The following is a 21654-nucleotide window of genomic DNA, read 5'->3' as shown; positions in this document are numbered from 1 at the left end:
TGTCTAATGGGCAATGGTTGTTTGTTCTATAAATACAATGAGATAATTGGGTAGCCATTTGTAAACATATACACACATACACACACACTGCATACAATCACAACGCTACTTCATTTTGGACACCAAATACACTCAAGATTTAAATATAAGGCAGCAGATATCATAAAAGTACTACAGGAAAACATGGTGGTATTTTAAAATAATTTACCACAGGAAGGCCTTCTAAGACTGGTAGAAACTTCTGAAGCTGTTCAAGGAAAGGTTAATAAAATAAGCAGCATAAAAAAATTTTTTTGTCATTAAAACACCGTAAACAAAGTTAAAAGACAAACAACAAACTGGAAAACATATTTGCAATGTAAGACCTAGATGAGGCACTACTATTTTGTTCTTACATGGTAGTATGAGATATCTATGTGTTTAAAGCCACTGGGGTTTTAATTTAATTTTATTTTTAAATATTTTAAGAGTTTGTGTTATGTGTGTGTATTTAATTCCATTGAGTATTACCACATGTTCTGTGTTTTATTTGTGTATGTACTACCACGATCAAGATATAGAGCAGTTCTGTCACCACAAGGAATTTTCATGTTACTCTTTTATAATCATATCCACCTCCCTCTTGCCCCGCTTTCCCCAACTCAGGCCCCAGGCAATCACTAATCTGTTCTTCATTTCTATAATGTTGCCATTTAATGAATGTACCTTTTGGGTTTGGCTTCTTTCACTCCACATAATTCTCCCGAGGTTCATTCATTCAGTTTGTTGCATGTATCAATAGTTTGTTCCTTTTTATTACTAAGTGGCAGATCATGGTATAGATGTACCGTGGTTTTTTAAACCATTCACTCATTGAAGGACATCTAGGTTGTTTTAGTTTTTGGCAATTACAAATAAAGATGTTATGAACATTTGCATGCAGATTTTTGTGTGAACATAAGTTTATCTCTCCGAGATGAATGTCCAGGAGTTCAATTGCTGGATCATATGGCAAAACATGTTTAGTTTTATAAGAAACTGACAAACTTTTCCAGGGTGGCTGTATTATTTTACATACATATATATGTGTATATATGTGTGTGTGTATATATATATATATATATATATATATATATATATATATATATATACAGTAAGTCCCCTACATATGAACCTTCAAGTTGTGAACTTTCAAAGATGCGAACGTGTTGCTACCCAGACATTACTGGATCATTTTGTCAAGAGCGTAGATAGAATTGAATCCAGCAAGGAACCAGAACCTGTGCCATCAACGTCAGGCATGAGTGAAATTGCAACTTGCCCTCCATCTACTACTGCTGATGATCCTTCAGCTCTACCATCTCCCACCTCCTCTCCCTCCTCCAGTCAGTAACTCTTCTTGCCTGTTCACTCGATGCCAGCCCCTGTATGCCAGCTGTTGTACTGTACTACTGTACCTTTCAAGGATTAAAAATGTTTTCTTTATTAAATTGTTAGCTCATATGCTAACGATGTTAAAATGTTTTCTTTATTTTTTGTGTTTGTTTACTTTTTATGTGTTATTTGTGTGAAAAGTATTATAAACTTATTATAGTACAGTACTATATAGCCAGTTGTGTTAGTTGGGTACCTAGGCTAACTTTGTTGGACTTACGACCAAATTGGACTTGCGAACATGCTCTTTGAACAGAACTCATTCGTATGTAGGGGGCTTACTGTACTATATATGTAAATATATAATGTATAATACCAATAATTAAAAGATTAACAACCACAAGGAATTAGCAAAGGGCAAGAACAGGTAGTTCACAGAGAAATAAGTACAAATGGCTCTTTAACATGAAAATGTACCTAACCTTACTCATAATATGAAATATAAAAACTAAAATTATGGTAGATACCATTTTTTCACCTACCAAACTTGCCAAGGACAAAAAGTTTGAGAACACATTACGTGTTTGGGGAAACAGATAAATTCATACGTTATTGATGGGGATATAAGCTAATAAAACTTTATGAAGAACAACTTAACAATATTTTTGGAAAATTTTAATGCCAATACCCTTTGATTCAGCAATTCTACCTCTAGGAAACTTTTCAATAGATATAGTTATATATGTGTGAAATTTATCAATTCACTCAGCAAGTATTTATGTGCCAGGATCTGTTCTAGCTACTTGGGATACATTGTAAATAAAACAAAGATACCTGCCTTTGTGGAGGTTATATTCTAGTAAGGAGAGATAGACAATATATAATAAACACAGTAAATAAGTGATAAAATATATAGAAAATGATAGGTGCTCTGGGAAAACAGAGCAGGATAAAGGAGATTGGGTGTGCTGGAGGTGGATATGGTTTGCAATTTTATTTTATTTTTTTCTTCCAGTTTTACTGAGATATAATTGACATACAGCACTGTATAAGTTTAAGGTGTACAGCATTATGATTTAATTAACATGCATCATGAATTGATGACCACAATAAGTTTAGTGAACATCCATCATTTCATACAGATACAAAATTAAAGAAATAGCAAGAAAACTCTTTTCCTTGTGATGAGAACTCTTAGGATTTACTCTCTTAACAGCTTTCATATGTAACATCAGCAGTGTTCATTCTATTTATCCCTAGTACTTACTTATCTTATAAATGGAAGTTTGTACCTTTTGACCACCTCCATCCAATTCCCCCTCCCACCCCCACCTCTGATAAACACAAATCTGACATCTTTTATATGAGTTTGTTTTTGAAGTATAATTGACCTAAAATACTATGTTAGTTCCTGTTACACAACATACTGATTTGATATTTATATACATTTCAAACTGGTCACCAAGATAAGTCTAATTACAATATGTCACCATACAAAGCTATTACATATTTATTGACTATATTCTTCACACTGTACATTTCATACTCATAACTCATGTATTTTGCAACTGAAAGTTTGTACCTCTTAATCTCCCTCACCTATTTCTTTCCTCCTGACCTCCTCTCCTCTGGTAACCACCTGTTTTTTTCCTCTGTATCTATGAGTCTGTTTTTGTTTTGTTATATTTTTCATTTGTTTTATATTTTTAGGTTCCACATAGAAGTAAAGTCATACAGTATTTGTCTTTCTCTGTCTGACTTATTTCTACTTAGCGTAATACTCTAGGTCCATCCATGTAGTCACAAATGACAAGATTTTGTTCTTTCTTATTGTTGAGTAATATTCCATTATATATATATATATGTACTGGCAGCATATGTATAGGTTTTTGTATCCATTCAGCCACTCTGTTTCTTTTGATTGGAGCATTTAGTCCATTTACATTTTAAGTAATTATTGATAGGTGTGTACTTATTGCCATTTTGTTAATTGTTTGGGGGTTGTTTTTGTAGTTCTTTTTTTCTTCTTCTTTCATTGTCTTCCCTTACGATTTGATGACTACCTTTAGTGTTACATTTGGATTCATTTCTCTTTTTTGTGTGTGTATTTATTATAGATTTTTGGTTTGTGGTTACCGTGGGGTTTATATATAGCAATCTCTCTCTATATATATACATATGTATATATGATTATATATACATATATATGATTATTTTAAGTTGACAACCTCTTAAGTTCAAATGCATTTTAATGACCCTGCTTTTTTACTCCCCTCCTCCCATGTTTACTGTTTTTGACATCATATTTTACATCTTTTTGTTTTGTGTATCTCTTAACTACCTATTGTGGATACAGGTGATTTTACTTCTTTTGTCTTTTAACCTTCCTACTAGCTTTATACACAGTTGATTCACTTCCCTTACTGTATGTTTGCTTTTACCAGTGAGACTTTCCCTTTCATAATTTTCATGTTTCTAGTTATGGCCTTTTCTTTTTCACTTACAGAAGTCCCTTTAACATTTGTAAAACTGGTTTGGTGGTGTTGAACTTGTCTGTTAAATTTTTGGTCTTTCCATTAAATCTGAATGAAAGTGTTGCTGGGTAAAGTATTCTCGGTTGTAGGTTTTTCCCTTCCATCACTTTAAATATATTTTGCCACTCCCTTCTGGTATGCAGAGTTTCTGCTGAAAAGTCAGCTGATAGTGTTCTAGGAGTTCCCTTGATGTAACTTGTTGCTTTTCCTTTGCTGCTTTTAATATTCTCTCTTTATCTATTTTTTGCCATTTTAATTACAGTGTGTCTTGATGTGATCCTCTTTGGGTTGATCCTGTTTGGGAATCTCTGTGCTTCCTGGACCTGGATGTCTGTTTCCTTTCCAGGTTAGGGAAGTTTTCAGCTATTATGTCTTCGAGTATGTTCTCTGCCTCTTTCTCTCTCTCTTCTCCTTCTGGTACCCCTATAATGAAAATGTTAGTATGCTTTACATTGTTTCAGAAGTCTCTTAAACTGTCCTCATTTCTTTTTATTCTTTTTTTTTTCTTTTTTCTGTTCAGCTTCAGTGATTTCCACTACTCTGTCTTCCAGTTTGCTGATCTGTTCCTTTGTGTCATCTAATCTACTGTTGATCCCTTCTAGCCTAATTTTTATTTCATTTATTGTATTCTTCATCTCTGTTTTGTTCTTCTTTATATTTTCTAACTCTTTATTAAAAAATTCTAACTTCTCACTCTGTTCATCCATTTTTCTCCTGAGTTCTTTGAACATCTTTATGGTCCTTACCTTGAACTCTATCAGGTAGATTGCTTACCTCCACTTCTCTTAGTTCTTCTGGAGTTTATCTTGTTACTTTGTTTGGAACATATTCCTTTGTCACCTCATTTGGCCTAATTTGCTGTTTTTATTTCTATGTATCGGTAAGTTGGTTATGTTTCCTGGCCTTGGAGAAGTGGCCTTTTGTAGGAGATGTCCTGTGTGTCCCAGCAGCACACTCCCTTCTGGTCACCAGACTTAGGTGTGCCTCCTATTTGGGCTGCATCGGTCCTTCTGTTGTGGCAGGCTGACTACTGTGGGCAGTCTGGCAGATATGGCTGACCCTCTAGTTGGTTGGTTGCCAGGCCCTTCCTTATGTGGAGGCTGCCTGCAGCTGGTTGGCGGGGCTGGGTCATGAGGAGGCTGAAGATCTTTTTTGCCGATCTTGTGGTCTTTTCCATCAGTAGTTTCTCCGTAAATGGTTGTAATTTTGGTGTGCCCATGGGAGGAGGTAAGCTCAGGGTCTTTTTATTCTGCAATATTGGCCACTCCTGGGTTGCAGTTTCAAATGTATGGTTGGAGTTAGTTTCATTGAGGTGACTTGAGAGTAACAACTTGAAGAAGATCCAGCAGAGATATTTAGTGATTACAGAATATTGTGCTTCCCTACATTTTCCAGACCCCTGCAATTAGGCAGGGCCCTGTGACTAGTTTTGATCAATAAGCTGTAATTGGAAATGATTTGGGCAGAAATATTTGAGAGTTGGTACATGACCCCCTCTTTTCTTCCCTGCTGTGGCAACTGCAGAAGCCTCATATGACGATAGCAGAGCCCTAAGATGGAAGCAGCCCAACTATTTGGCTACCACTTGAAAGAATACCATCCTTATGAATAGTCTACATAGGAATTTTATGTGTTTAAACCACTGAGATTTTGAGGTTTGTTTGTAGTTGCAGTCTAGCCAAGCCTCACAAATTCAGGAGGTAAGGGAGTTAGCCATGTGGATATCTGGGGGAAGGGCATTTTAGGCAAAGGGAACAGCCAGAGCAAAGGCTCCAAGACAGGAGAATGCCTAGATGGTCTAGCAATTTATGTACAAGTTTATTTATGAATCATTGTTTCAGTAGCAGAAGGTTGGAAAGAAGCTAAATGTTCTTTGATAGAGGACTTTTAAGTAATTATGGCACATCCATTCAAGGAAATACTAAGCAGCTAATACTATAATGTAGCTTTGTAACTAATTAACAATATAACAACATAATTTGTAACTAATATTACAAATAATTAAGTGGCCCTTTATGCAATGATATGTAATGATCTCCCAGCTATGTAATTAAGTAAAAAATGCAAGACTAGAATAGTGTGAATAACATAACATGGTTTTAAACAAATGGTCTATTTATTTAAAAAATATGTGTGTACACATCTGTATATGTTTATTTAAGAACAAGTTTATGAATGTTAGAAACTCATCTCCATGGAAATATTAAGATGTGTCGCATGCAAAGAGTGGAAGAGTGTCAAGGTTCTCAGCTGGGGGTGATTTTGCCTCCCCAGCGTCTGGAGACATTTTTGGTTGTCGTGAGAGATGCTACTGGCATTTAGTGGGTAGGAGCCAGGGATGCTGCTAACATCTTACAATGCACAAGGACAACCCCCATAACAAAGACTTATCTACACCCCAAAATCGATGATGCTGAGGTTTAGGGGGCCTTGAGTAAAAGGTTTCAACTGGGCTACTCTGAAATGGTGAAATGTACTAGTGTGTATTACCAGTGCTTCAAAACGTCTACTTTTTCATCTGTAGCATATGAGCTAAGGTCTTCATAAAAGCCAGCCGCTGGGCAAAGAACAATTGAACAAGAAATTCTCGTCAGCTTTCTTTCTTTTAACCAATCCTTTTTTTTTTTTTTTTGGTTGGTTAGAAGAAAAAAATGACTTTCTATTTTCTACCAAAAGCTCCATCTGTATTTGAATATACTCTTATGGTTATAACAAATAATGTGCTTCAACAAATGGAAAAAGCATCATAAATGGCAACAGATGTAGCTTAGTGCTGACTTTAGATGGTGGCAAGCTCTCCTATAGGACAAGTGATGCTGCCTTCTTCCCACTCAGAGCCATCAAACACAATGCTTACAAATTAGAAAGTAATGGCCATTGCTTTGCTTGTTATGATCAACCAGAAAAACAAGCTTCGGCTTATTGGATCTATTATTGAGCCCTAATTAACTGTGGTGTTTGGACATTCTGAGGCCTATGGTAAGATAAATAATATTTATGGTTTCTTCAATGTATCAAATCATTGTTTATGAAATACAGTGTAGGATAAAATACTCGCCTTTCTCAGAGTTTAGACCACAGAGTGACCAGGCACTCATTCTGGGGTTGTGATTGAAACACTGGAGCCCAGCATGGGTAATCTTCACGTAGACACTCTAACCACACATGTCAGAGTGCTCAGCAGCGTCTCAGGCCCACGCAGACTCCTCGACGGGTCCTTAACCAATGCCCTTAACATCTCCATGTGAGCTTTGGGTGGAATTGAGGAAGGGTAGCATTAAATACACTGAGTAATCTGAAAATGAAGGGTGGGGGAATGAAAAACAAGTTCAGTTGGGTTCAAAGAAAATTTCTGAGAATGTCAGCATTTTCCATTTTGGAGAAAAAAAGATGTCTTTAAAAACTTTTCTGTAGGAGAACTTGCTAGAATCTCGTCAGTGCATATATGAACTGAAATAGTATGGAGAAAAAAGTAAACAAAAAAGTAAAGTCTCAAAGACCCAAAATAAAATACCAGGATAATATCAGTGACGACAAATAGACCTCAGTTTCCTTATCTGTAAAACAGGGAGAAACAATTTGAAATTCTTGGAGCCAGATGAAGTTTCAGAGTTCAAAGTGTTTAGTATTTTAGAAAAGTAAAAATAAAGTAAACATGTCATTTATTGTCTGGAATCCTGAGAGGGGTTTGGGACACTATCCCCTAATGAAATACACTAATATTTCTGTGGTGAAATGTGCATCAAATGGGTTAAATAAAGACTATAAGCTGCCTCACGTTGGGTCAAGTCAGCTTTTGGTGCCAAGTAAATTTGCTCTAGACTTAACGAAAAAACTTTAAGTTTTCTGAACTTTTGGATTTATGAATTACAAATGAGATGGAATTAAAAAAATGCTATAATGGATAAACTGTGTATAAACTGTGTACAGTGCTGGGATACAGTAAGCATGAAACAACAATGGCTATTGTTGTTATTAGTAGGTTGAGCCATATGAAAGTTTTGTTTTTATAGGTAAAAAATAATCAGATACTTTAATTATAATATTATTGTCACCATTGGAATTCTTTGGATTGATTTATATTTGGCTCTATTACTATTCCATTTCTTTTCTTTCCTTCCTTTACATACCTTTCCCTCACCCCCTCCCTCCCTCATGCCCCTTTCCTAAAATCCTTGCATATAAAATGTGATGTGAGTAGTCATATTTGGTTGGGTTACTAAACAGGCTCTTTAAGCTTCATCTACTTGTATAGGGGTAGAAAGCGTGCTTAAAGAAGACAAAAACCAAGACCAAAACAAAAACAGTAAAACAGGCAGCAGGCATTTTACTTGTCTTAGATTTCCATGCCCTTCTTTCTCAGCAAGCCCTAAGTGTTCTAACCACAGTGATTCTGATGACCAGCATTTCCAGAGCTGGTAGTCTGGGCTGAGTCAGAGAGATCTGAGTTGCAGCAGCACAGAGTCCAGGCCAAAGTCATGGTGAACTGGCATGAAAAAAAACAACAACACAACACAAACACAGAGCAGCCAGCTGCCAACTACCTCAAAATTGTACCTAAATGACCTGCTGTTCATAACTCCATTTCTCTGCATTCCTTTCTGACTGTAGACCTCAGATCATTTTCAATCTTAAATAATGTTATGGACCGTCCACAGGAGCAGAAAAGCCAACAAACTCACAAACTACACCCTGTTTACGAGTTCATTTCCAAGGCTGGTTATTTATTTGTTTGATTAAGAATTTCTATATCCTTAAGAGGACCTTAGAAGTTGAAAGCTGCTTTTATTTTACTAATATGTAAATACTCCTGAGTTTTATAGTAGGATTCTCGTCAAATATTTTCATGGTAATTCCTCTGATGAAGATAGAAGATCTTAATTAAACAAATAATTTATTATGACTATAAAGGCATAGAAAAATGGAATAAATATCATTGTTAATTGTTCTTTCCTTCTGGAAGATTGTTTGCTCTGTAGCAGTAATTCTTAAACTGGGTTTAAGAATTAAGCCATGGTTAACTGGTATTAGTAGGTATTCTGGGAAAAAGAAAAAGGATTCTGTGCTCAAATAACCTTGGGAGACTTTGCTTTGAACAAAATCAAGCAGGTGTTATTACTGTAGAAACCATCATAGCTTTATTATTTTTTAAAAGTTTTATTTGGCCGTGCCCCACGACTTGCGGGCTCTTAGCTCCCTGACCAGGGATCAAACCTGGGGCCCCTGCAGTGGAGTCATGGAGTCCTAACCACTGGGCCCCCAGGGAATTCCCCCATCATAACTTTTAATATACTAGTTTACATTATGAATCTCCAAGAGGGGACTGAGTTTGTAGGAACTCCTAAGGCCATTTGCACATGAAAACTTTCCTTTTGCCAACAAACTTAATATCTTGTGGGACACCGGTGTTGCAGGCAGTACAGTGTCTGAAATATTGTCCCTGGCCTATACTGGTAGGTCAGTTGTGATGCCTTGATACCCACAGATTTAACTGAGCAGTTAATAAGCCACTGATCATAAGCAGCCATAATTTGACCTTTCACGTCCTCATGTCTGTTTGGAGTAGAAGTGGACACCTGATCCCAGGTGTCTGGGACTGGCCAGAACTGAGAAGCGTGAAAAAGACCAGCCACTTATTAAACATATAAAGAGGCTGCCATGAGAGAATAGGGTTCTTGAGGGTCCCTGAGTAAATCATAGACATGCATAGGTAGAAGTTTTGAGAAAGAGGCAGAAAAGATATGCAGAGTGGAGGGTGAGATGGTTGATGGGCTGTGTCAAGAGCTGTGGAAACAGAGACAGGGCATGTGAGTCACCAGTGAGGAGGTAAATTTTGACTACCTGCCCTGGAGGGGCAAGGAGGTAACCTCATCCCTAGAGCAACTTGGGACCTTCCCATTGCTTTTGCCAGACTGGGACGTGCCCCTTCCTGGGTTCCTCAAGATAGTCTTGTACTTGTTTCCAGTGACTTCCGGTTATAAACTTTCTCATCATCCAGTACATTCTCATAAGAAATTCCATCATAATTTGAAGTAAACTGAGAACTCTGCACCTTCCAACTTTAAAAAGTCCGATGAGCACTTCTGGTGTATTACAAAGGCTACTTTTTTCCTATTAAAAATACTTTTTTTTTTCTTGCAGCAAAATTGATGCATAGAAAAATTTAAAGCTCAATAAAGTGCAAAACAGACAATAAAAATTACCTACAATTCCCCCCAACCTGGATAATCACTGTTAAATTTTAGTGTATATCAGTGTAGCACTCTCTTTCTCTTTCTAATTACAAAAGTGGGAGCACTCTGTTTTTGCGATTTTGTGTTTTTTTTACTTAACTGTTGTAAATATCTTTTCCTTTTTATCACAACATATTTAATGGTTAAACCATATTCTATTGTGTGTACAATTAATCACCAGTGTTGGACATTTTGGGTGTTTATTTTTTCACTACTGTAAACACTTCTGTGATCAATAACTTTTGTAGCTAAATGTTTGCACACGTATGTGATTATCTCTCTGATAAAGTCTTAAAAGTGGAGTTACTGGATCAAAGTGTAAGCACAGTTTTAAGGATTTTAATTCTTAGGGACAAATTACCCTCCAGAAAATCTGTGCTAATTTACACATCAAATCCAGCAGTCTCTGACAGTCAAGCTCTCTTTTCTGTGGCTTCTCTCTGGGAGCTTTTCACTGCTTCTGCATCGATATCGCTTGTCCTAAACTTGCAGCGCTGGCTCTGGCCACTTTGTCTCAGAACACTACCCCAATCTTCTCTTTCTTTTTCTGCCACTGGATCTCCCTTGATCGAATTGCCTATTGAGCAGTAGAGGAGAAAAGTGAACCCAAGTTTTTTTTGCACCCCATCCATCCTGGGGGAGGCAGCAGTAGCAGCAAATTAAACTCAAGCCTTACAAGATTTGCTTCCCACTGGGAAATGAAAGACCCGCAAGGTTCAAGGAGCCCATTAGTGGCAAGAAAATTAAGAGCATAAACCCAAAAAATGCCCACAGCTTGCAGCTCGGTATTACATGGTTGCTTATGGTTCATATAATCCCTCATTTCTGAAATGTGTTTAAAGACAATGACAACTCCGATTGCCTTCCTGATATTCTACCTAGCGCCAACCACCTGTGGCCCTAGCCAACAATCAAAGAAGGTTGTGATAAATGCTACATGAGACAATAACAGAGGGGAATAAAAGCATCAGTGCTGATTTTCATTCTGTAACTTTTCTTCTTAAGTGTTTAGGGGAACAGGGACTGACACGCCTATTTATGGGCTGCAGGGTCTCTCCTACTTCCTGAGGAGCATTCTTATTTTTGTATGGCCTTCTTCCATACTGCATATCACCTCTTTTTCTTTATTCCCCCAAAACACTACTAATATAAGACTGTTGCATGAAGTAGATTTTTCTGAGGGTTTGGGGGGGTATTGCAGGATAATTACAGTGGAGTTTGTCAAACTTGCAAGGTCTGGGGGAACAGTCTCCACACGACTGTCCTCATTTCTGACACCAACTGTAATTTCATGGGGCTCCAGAAGGAGTCACAGTGTTACCAAACCAAACTTGGGTCCAGTCGCCCATGCACAGTAAAGGCAATCTACTGACACCAGGTTGTGGTGAAGGAAAGTGCAGCTTTATTGTAAGGCACCAGACAAGGAAAATGGGTGGCTCGTGCTCAAAAACCCCCAAACCCCCAAAGGGTTTCAGCAAAGCATTTTTAAAAGCCAAGTGAGGGAGGACGGTCACAGGAATGTAATCAGCTTGTGTACAATTCTCTGATTGGTTGATAGTGAGGTAATAGGGTGGTATCACAGGGGTTAACATCAGTCCTTAGACCCCAGTAAGCCTGGGGACTACATGCTTATTGTCATCAAGTAGTTAACATCTTCCACTTGGTGGGGGTTTTTGCATTTGTAAAACAACTCAGGAAATGTGTATCAGATATCTAGGTACTTCAAAGAGGAGCTAAAGCAGAGGATATGGGGGAGGGTTCTGCCCTGGGAAGGCCCCATGGGGTCTTGCTCAGTTATAACAGAACCCATTGAAAGGAGAGGGATACAGGTTAACATCAGCCAAGAGAAGAGATGTATAGGGCAGAGTCCAGGAGGAGTCCTAAAGTCAAGCTTCCAACTGTCCTTTCCCTGTTGAGTCATGATGCTGTTACCTCCTCCTGACCACAGTGTGTGACAGTATGCAAAGTATTGCCCACCAGGGAATCCCACTCGAGCCTTCAGTGTACGGACTTTTTATTGGTGCTCATTCACACACTGCTTGTGTGACTAACTTTTTATTTTTATTTTTTATTTAATTTTAACATCTTTATTGGAGTATAATTGCTTTACAATGGTGTGTTAGTTTCTGCTGTATAACAAAGTGAATCAGCTATACATATACATATATCCCCATATCCCCTCCCTCTTGCATCTCCCTCCCACCCTCCCTATCCCACCCTTCTAGGTGGTCACAAAGCACTGAACTGATCTCCCTGTGCTATGTGGCTGCTTCCCACTAGCTATCTATTTTACATTTGGTAGTGTATCTATGTCCATGCCACTCTCTCACTTCATCCCAGCTTACCCTTACCCTTGCCTGTGTCCTCAAGTCCATTCTCTACATCTGCATGTGTGACTAACTTTTAGTCTACAGACCCTCTCAGAGGTTCAAGCTGATACCTTTAGCCTCCAATTTCTCTGGACCTGGGAATTTATACATTTCCCAAAGCCTCCATTATAAATCACATTGTTAGACCATTCAGTGACCAGAGCCCCCTGAATGGGGTTAAAGAACCCCACAAAGACACTCCTATCACATAAAACATTGCAGGGGCCTACAGATCACCTCCTAGTAGCCAAGGGGCAAAAGCCAGATCTCTTTTTGGGTAAGGTTAATTCCTCACTACACAATTACATCAATGAGACATTTTTAGAAACTTACTGGTCAATCTTAAATCTCATTAACTGGGACCACACCCCCTATTAATTATGTTTTTCAAGGTTCTCTCTTTCTCTAGACCTCTTAATGTCTCCCTTTTACCTCATTTCTGGATGTATATGCTGTTTTTGTCAGGCTGCCCTTAGAAATGTAAAATTGTCTCTTTACTATGCAGAACAATCCATCTCTTTTGGATTTGCCCCAGTACAACCAGATTGAGCCCAGGAAGGCCTTTCTTGTCCTAAAAGTGCTTCAACCAATGAAGGTATTTTCCTCAACAAAGGAACCATCTATGCTTGATTCATGCCACTCTTTAAGAAGGTAAATACTGAACGAAAGTAACCATCAGCCATAGATTTCTATACCCAGTTAAACTATCTTCACAAAAGAAGATAAAATAAAGACGATTTTAAACAAAAGTTGAAAGACTTCACTACCAAAAGTCCCATATTAAAGGGACTTTCAAAGGATGTACACTCAGGAAGAAGGGAAATGATCCCAGAAGGAACATCCAAGATACAGGAGAAAAGTTGAGTAAACAAGTAAACTAAAAGGTTAACAAGTGGGTTAATATTTTTTATTTTTTTCTGTAAGATTTATTTATTTATTTATTTTATAAATTTATTTATTTATGGCTTCATTGGGTCTTCATTGCTGTGTGTGGGCTTTCTCTAGTTGTGGCAAGCAGGGGGCTACTCTTCGTTGCAGTACATGGGCTTCTCATTCAGTGGCTTTTCTTCTTGCGGAGCACAGGCTCTAGGCGCGCAGGCTTCAGTAGTTGTGGTGCACGGGCTCAGTAGTTGTGGCTCGCGGGCTTAGTTGCTCCGTGGCATGTGGGATCTTCCTGGATCAGGGCTCGTACCACTGTCCCCTGCATTGGCAGGCGGATTCTTAACCACTGCATCACCAGGAAAGTCCATGATTGCTTAAACTTTAAGTTCAAGAGAACCGGTCTGGATGGCAAATTGTACTATGTAGTGTAGTTTAGTAAATGAACAAACAAGATCCCAGAGATCAGCTTCTATTTAGAATTGATTGCTTTGGAGCTGGAAGAGCCCACAGAGCTTTCTATACCTGGTAGAAGAAATAGAGAATAAGGAAAGTACAACAGAGCTGCTGTGTTCTGACATAGAGAGGTGGGGCCATTCAAGAGCTCTGACCAGATCTCCTGACTGGCAGAGGACTGTGGAGATTTTCAAACTTGCAAAGCTGACCTGTTCTTCTCCACCTTGTGCTTCTCCACTGGGGAACTTTTGTGAAGCCTCTTTTATTTTTATTTTTTTACAATTTTTTTCACACCTTTATTGGAGTATAATTGTTTCATGGTGTTGTGTCAGTTTCTGCTGTACAACAAAGTGAATCAGCCATATGTATACATATATCCCCATATCCCCTCCCTCTTGAGCCTCCCTTCCACCCTCCCCATCCTATCCCTCTAGGTTGTCACAGAGCATTGAGTTGATCTCCCTGTTCTATGCAGCAGCTTCCCACTAGCCATCCATTTTCCATTTGGTAGTGTATATATGTCAATGCTACTGTCTCACTTCATCCTAGCTTCCCCTCCCCACCCGTGTCCTCAAGTATTTCTCTATGTCTGCGTCTTAATTCCTGCTCTTCCACTAGGTTCATCAGTACCGCTTTTTTAGTTTCCATATATATGCATTAGCATATGGTATTTTTTTTCTCTTTCTGACTTACTTCACTCTGTATGACAGACTCTAGGTCCATCCACCTCACTACAAATAACTCAGTTTCATTTCTTTTTATGGCTGAGCAATATTCCATTGTATATATGTGCCACATGTTCTTTAACCATTCATCTGTCAATGGACATTTAGGCTGCTTTCATGTCCTTGCTATTGTAAATAGTGCTGCGATGAACATTGTGGTACATGTATCTTTTTGAATTATGGTTTTCTCATGGTATATGCCCACTAGTGCATATGACCCAGTAGTGCTGGGTCATATGGCAGTTCTATTTTTAGATTTTTAAGGAACCTCCATACTGTTCTCCATAGTGGCTGTATCAATTTACATTCCCACCAGCAGTGCAGGAGCTTCCCTTTTCTCCACACCTTCTCCAGCATTTATTGTTTGTAGATTTTTTTGACGATGGCCCTTCTGACCGGTGTGAGGTGATACCTCATTGTAGTTTTAATTTGCATTTCTCTAACAATTAGTGATGTTGAGCAGCTTTTCATGTGCCTCTTGGCCATCTGTATGTCTTCTTTGGAGAAATGTCTATTTAGGTCTTCTGCCCATTTTTGGATTGGGTTATTTGTTTTTTTTGATATCGAGATGCATGGGCTGCTTGTATATTTTGGAGATTAATCCTTTCTCAGTTGCTTCATTTGCAAATATTTTCTCCCATTCTGAGGGTTGTCTTTTCATCTTGTTTATGGTTTCCTTTGCTGTGCAAAAGCTTTTAAGTTTCATTAGGTCCCATTTGTTTATTTTTGTTTTTATTTCCATTTCTCTAGGAGGTGGGTCAAAAAGGATCTTGCTGTAATTTATGTCAAAGAGTGTTCTGCCTATGTTTTCCTCTAAGAGTTTTATAGTGTCTGGCCTTACATTTAGGTCTTTAATCCATTTAGAGTTTATTTATGTGTATGGTGTTAGGGAGTGTTCTAATTTCATTCTCTTACATGTAGCTGTCCAGTTTTCCCAGCACCACTTATTGAAGATTCTGTCTTTTCTCCATTGTATATTCTTGCCTCCTTTGTCAAAGATAAGGTGACCAAATGTGCATGGGTTTATCTCTGGGCTTTCTATCCTGTTCCATTGATGTATATTTCTGTTTTTGTGCCAGTACCATACTGTCATGATTACTGTAGCTCTTTAGTAGTCTGAAGTCAGGGAGCCTGATTCCTCCAGCTCCATTTTTCTTTCTCAAGATTGCTTTGGCTATTCGGGATCTTTTGTGTTTCCATACAAATTATAAAATTTCTTGTTCTAGTTCTGTGAAAAATGCCATTGGTAATTTGATAGGGATTGCAATGAACCTGTAGATTTCTTTGGGTGGTATAATCATTTTCATGATGTTCATTCTTCCAATCCAGGAGCATGGTATATCTCTCCATCTATTTATGTCATGTTTGATTTCTTTCATCAGTGTTTTACAGTTTTCTGAGTACAGGTCTTTTGTCTCCTTAGGTAGGTTTATTCCTAGGTATTTTAATCTTTTTGTTGTGATGTTAAATGGGATTGTTTCCTTAATTTCCTTTTCTGATCTTTCATTGTTAGTGTACAGGAATGCAAGAGATTTCTTTGCATTAATTTTGTATCCTGCAACCTTACCAAATTCATTGATTAGTTTTAGTAGTTTTCTGGTGGCATCTTTAGGATTTTCTAGTATAGTATCATGTCAAGGGCAAACAGTGACAGTTTCACTTTTTCTTTTCCAGTTTGTATTCCTTTTATTTCTTTTTCTTTTCTGATTGCCGTGGCTAGGACTTCCAATACTATGTTGAATAATAGTGGCAAGAGTGGACATCCTTGTCTTGTTCCTGATCTTAGAGGAAATGCTTTCAGTTTTTCACCACTGAGAATGATGTTTGCTGTGGGCTTGTCGTATATGGCTTTTATTATGTTGAGGTAGGTTCCCTCTATGCCCACTTTCTGGAGAGTTTGTATTACAAGTGGGTGTTGACTTTTGTCAAAGGCTTTTTCTGTATGTATTGAGGTGGTCATATGGTCTTTATTCTTCAATTTGTTAATCTGGTGTATCACATTGATTGTTTTGCATATATTGAAGAATCCTTGCATCCCTGGCATAAATCCTACTTGATCATGGTTTATGATCTTTTTAATATGCTGTTGGATTCTGTTTGCTAGTATTTTGCTGAGGATTTTTGCATCTATGTTCATCAGTGATATTGGTCTGTAATTTTCTTTTTTGTGGTATCTTTGTCTGGTTTGGTATCAGGTTGATGTGACCTCATAGAGTGAGTTTGGGAGTATTCCTCCCTCTGCAATTTTTTGGAAGAGTTTGAGAAGGATAGGTGTTAACTCTTCTCTAAATGTTTGATAGAATTCACCTGTGAAGCCATCTGGTCCTGGACGTTTGTTTGTTGGAAGATTTTTAATTACAGTTTCAATTTCATTACCTGTGATTGGTATGATTATATTTTCTAATTCTTCCTGGTTCAATCTTGGAGGGTTGTATGTTTCCAAGTATTTGTCCATTTCTTCAAGGTTGTCCATTTTATTGGCATGTGGTTGCTTGTAGTAGTCTCTTATGATCCTTTGTATTTTTGTGGTGTCAGTAGTAATCTCTCCTTTTTTATTTCTAATTTTATTGATTTGAGTCCTCTCCCTTTTTTTCTTGGTGAGTCTGGCTAAAGGTTTATAAATTTTGTTCATCTTCTCAAAGAAGCAATTTTTAGTTGTATTGATCTTTGCTATTATTTTCTTCATTTCTATTTCATTTATTTCTGCTCTGATCTTTATGATTTCTTTCCTTCTACTAACTTTGGGTTTTCTTTGTTCTTCTTTTTCTAGTTGCTTTAGTTGTAAGGTTAGATTTTTATTTGAGATTTTTCTTGTTTCTTTTTTTAAAAAATTAATTAATTAATTAATTAATTTTTGTTTTTGGCTGTGTTGGGTCTTCGTTTCTGTGCGAGGGCTTTCTCTAGTTGCGGCAAGCGGGGGCCACTCTTCATCGCGGTGCGCGGGCCTCTCACTATCGTGGCCTCTCTTATTGCGGAGCACAGGCTCCAGACGTGCAGGCTCAGTAGTTGTGGCTCATGGGCCTAGTTGCTCTGCGGCATGTGGGATCTTCCCAGACCAGGGCTCAAACTCGTGTCACCTGCATTAGCAGGCAGATTCTCAACCACTGCACCACCAGGGAAGTCCTTTTCTTATTTCTTGAGGTGAGCTTGAATTGCTATGAACTTCCCTCTTAGAACTGCTTTTGCTGCATCCCATAGGTTTTGGATCGTCGTGTTTTCATTGTCATTTGTTTCTAGGTATTTTTTAATTTCTTCTCTGATTTCTTCAGGGATCTCATGGCTATTTAGCAGTGCACTGTTTAGCCTCCATGTATTTGTGTTTTTTACAGTTTTTTTCCTGTAATTGATTTCTAATCTCATAGCGTTGTGGTTAGAAAAGTTGCTTGATATAATTTCAGTTTTCTTAAATTTTCCAAGGCTTGATTTGTGGCCCAAGATGTGATATATTTTGGAGAATATTTCATGTGCTCTTGAGAAGAAAGTGTATTCTGCTTTCGGGTGGAATGTCCTAAAAATATCAATTAAGTCTCTCTGGTCTCTTGTGTCATTTAAAGCTTGCGTTTCCTTATTGATTTTCTGTCTGGGTGATCTGTCCATTGGTGTAAGTGAGGTGTTAATATCCCCCGCTATTATTGTGTTACTGTCGATTTCTTCTTTTATGGCTGTTAACATTTGCCTTATACATTGAGAAGCTCCTATGTTGGGTGCATAAATATTTATAATTGTTATTTTTTTCCTTGGATTGACCCCTTGATCATTATGTAGTGTCCTTCCTTATCTCTTGTAACAGTCTTTATTTTAAAGTCTATTTTATCTGATATGAGTATTGCTACTCCAGCTTTCTTGTGATTTCCATTTGCATGGAATATCTTTTTCTATCCCCTCACTTTCAGTCTGTATGTGTCCCTAGGTCTGAAGTGCATGTCTTTTAGACAGCATATATAAGGGTCTTGTTTTTGTAGGCATTCAGCCAGTCTGTGTCTTTTGGTTGGAGCACTTAATCCATTTACATTCAAGGTGATTATTGATATGTATGTTCCTATTACCATTTTCTTAATTGTTTGGGTTTGTTTTTGTAGGTCTTCTTCTCTTGTGTTTCCTGGTTAGAGAAGTTCCTTTAGTATTTGTTGTAAAGCTGGTTTGGTGGTGCTGAATTCTCGTAGCTTTTGCTTGTGTATAAAGGTTTTAATTTCTCTGTCGAATCTGAATGAGATCCTTGCTGGGTAGAGTAATCTTGGCTGTAGGTTTTTCCCTTTCATCACTTTAAATGTATCCTGCCACTCCCTTCTGACCTGTAGAATTTCTGCTGAGAAATCAGCTGATAACCTTATGGGGATTCCCTTATATTTTATTTTTTGCTTTTCCCTTGCTGCTTTAAATATTTTTTCTTTGAATTTAATTTGTGTTAGTTTGATTAATATGTGTCTTTGTTTGTTTCTCCTAGCGTTTATCCTGTATGGGACTCTCTGTGCTTCCTGGACTTGAGTGGCTATTTCCTTTCCCATGTTAGGGAAGTTTTTGACTATAATCTCTTCAAATTCTTTCTCAGACCCTTTCTCTTTCTCTTCCTCCTCTGGGACCCCTATAATTCAAATGTTGGTGCGTTTAATGGTGTCCCAGAGGTCTGTTTTCATTCTTTTTTCTTATTCTGCTCTGAGGTAGTTACTTCCACTTTTTTATCTTCCAGCTCACTTATCCGTTCTTCTGCCTCAGTTATTCTGCTATTGATTCCTTCTAGAGTATTTTTAATTTCCGTTACTGTGCTGTTTGCTCTTTAGTTTTCTAGGTCCTTGTTAAATGATTTCTTGTATTTTCTCCATTCTGTTTCTGAGATTTTGGATCATCTTTACTATCATTACTCTGAATTCTTTTTCAGGTAGGTTGCCTATATCATCCTCATATATTTGGTCTTGTAGGTTTTTACCTTGCTCCTTCATCTGTAACATATTTTTTTGTCATTTCATTTTTTTTTGATGGGTGGGGTGTATTCTTGTCTTACTGGTTGTTTGGCCTGAGGTATCTAGCACTGGAGTTTGCGAGTATTTGGGTAGAGCCGGGTCTTGGTGTTGAGATGAGGATCTCCAGGAATCCTCACTCCAATGAACATTTCCTGGGGTCTGAGGTTCTCTGTTACTCCAGCAGTTTGGACTCGGCACTCTCACCACAGGAGCTCAGGCCTGACCCCCAGCCTGGGAACCGAGATCCCTCAAGCAGAACGGTGCCAGTCACTGGGGGTTCCTCCCATCCCCTTAGTTGTCCGTAGTCCCCCACCAGTGTCTGGTAGGTGCCCTAGTTTTGCAGAGATGCGAATTCCACGTCCTCCTAGTCCACCATCTTGACTCTGCCCTAGAACTTAGGGCAAAAGTTCTATGTCCAAGATGGACAGCAGGAAGGAAATGGCATCCACTGCTGTTGCAGCAAGACCCCTGAAGCCTCTTTTATTTCAGTGCATGGTTCTCTTGTTGCCAGCGATGGCTGCACAGCTGTTTTCCATCCAACTACAATACTTTTTTCCTCCAGAAGGTTTTGCGATCAGGTGACAATTATATCTGGACAAAGGCATTTGGGGAAACTTGAAGCCAGGACAAATTTATCTAAGATCATTGTTGTTGCTTTTAAACATGTGGCCAGCCTTGCAAGTTTATGGATTGGCTCCCAAAGTTTGTGCTCTGTGACTACTCTTTCTTGACAGGTTAGCAATGGAGAAGAAGAGAGACGAAGGCCACACTCCTGGGAAGAGCCATGGGGTGTTGGTAGATTGAGGGGTGTGTGTGTGTGTGTGTGTGTGTGTGTGTGTGTGTGTGTGTGTGTGGTGGGGTGTGTGGCTGTTGCTGGAGAAAGATGATTAAGTATAGGAGAGAAGGGAATGGCTGCCACACTTTTATATTTGGAAGCAATTTCAAAACCTGTATGTAGAGATTGCTATGCATGGGTATAACTGGGAAAAGCCTCAGAAAGTTGCACGCCTTGGACCAGTTTCTATTTCTTCCGAGAGAATGCCTGTATGGGTATGGTAAGTGGCCTCTGGATGTTCATGAATATGGATGTTAATGTCTTCTCTTCCTGGGGCTAGAACTCAGCCTGAGTGTGGCATTGGCCTTGACTGTGTGTGGATGGTGCAGGGTTTGTGCTGATGTAGGAGACCTTCATGACTGACCCAACCTCTGTCATTGCCAAAATGTTCACAAGGACTATGCATCCTTTGCTCCAGAACAGCTGCTTTCATATGTCAGTAGTGGTGTATCTACACAGGTGGAAAGTCCCAGACACTCACCTGTCACCAAATCCTGGTGAGCTTTTCTAGGGCCCTTGCCTCTCTCCCTCTCTTGGGTGACAAAGGTGTGAATTGTGTGGGGTTCAACTGAGGTGTTTTATTGAAATAGATGGTTTTGTTTCATTAGCCTCTATTTGGAAATGGGGATTGCAGAGGTCTTTTCTTATTGTTTGGTGTTATAAACATATGCAGGTGAGGAAGAGCAGAGGAAAGCAGTTCAGGAACTTAAAAAGGGTGGACAGATTCCTAAAATGTTAGCTCTGTGGTTCCATCTCGTAAGCCAAGTCTGACTGGCTGAGACACAACCAAAAGAATAGTAGGAAATTTAATTAGAGGAATGAGTAAAAAAAAAAAAAAAAAAAAAGAATGAATATGAAAACCTGAACCTCTGAACACTTAGAGACTTCTGGAATTAAAAATACCCCAGAAATAGTTTTTTCTGACACTGCCTTGCAGATGAGCAAATAGAATGAAGATGTCCCAACATCTAACCTGCTTTCTAGCTTAGGGCACATCATTAGAGAGCCTGGGAAGTTGGCCTTGAATCTAGGACCTTTGACTGGAAGAGATGGGGGTTTGCTTAAGAGCCTCCAGCTTTGTGCTCCTGCCTTGGGGACATCTTCATTCAGTATCATTAAGTATGTTATTCTCCCCAGAGAGGAGCTGCCCAGATGATCCTAGTGATATCTAGGCAGAGATGATACGATATCTAACTTTTTATGTAATGAAAACTTTTTTTACTGTGTATTTCTGCATTGAGACTATTTTGTTATAGTGATTTAAGTTCTTTTGTCTTTTTCTTTTAAATCATTGCCCTGTATAGTATTATCT

Source organism: Balaenoptera ricei, chromosome 18 (genome assembly GCF_028023285.1).
Source record: "Balaenoptera ricei isolate mBalRic1 chromosome 18, mBalRic1.hap2, whole genome shotgun sequence".
Taxonomy (NCBI): domain Eukaryota; kingdom Metazoa; phylum Chordata; class Mammalia; order Artiodactyla; family Balaenopteridae; genus Balaenoptera; species Balaenoptera ricei.
The sequence above is the reverse complement of the archived record's forward strand: the minus strand, read 5'-3'. Positions refer to the sequence as shown.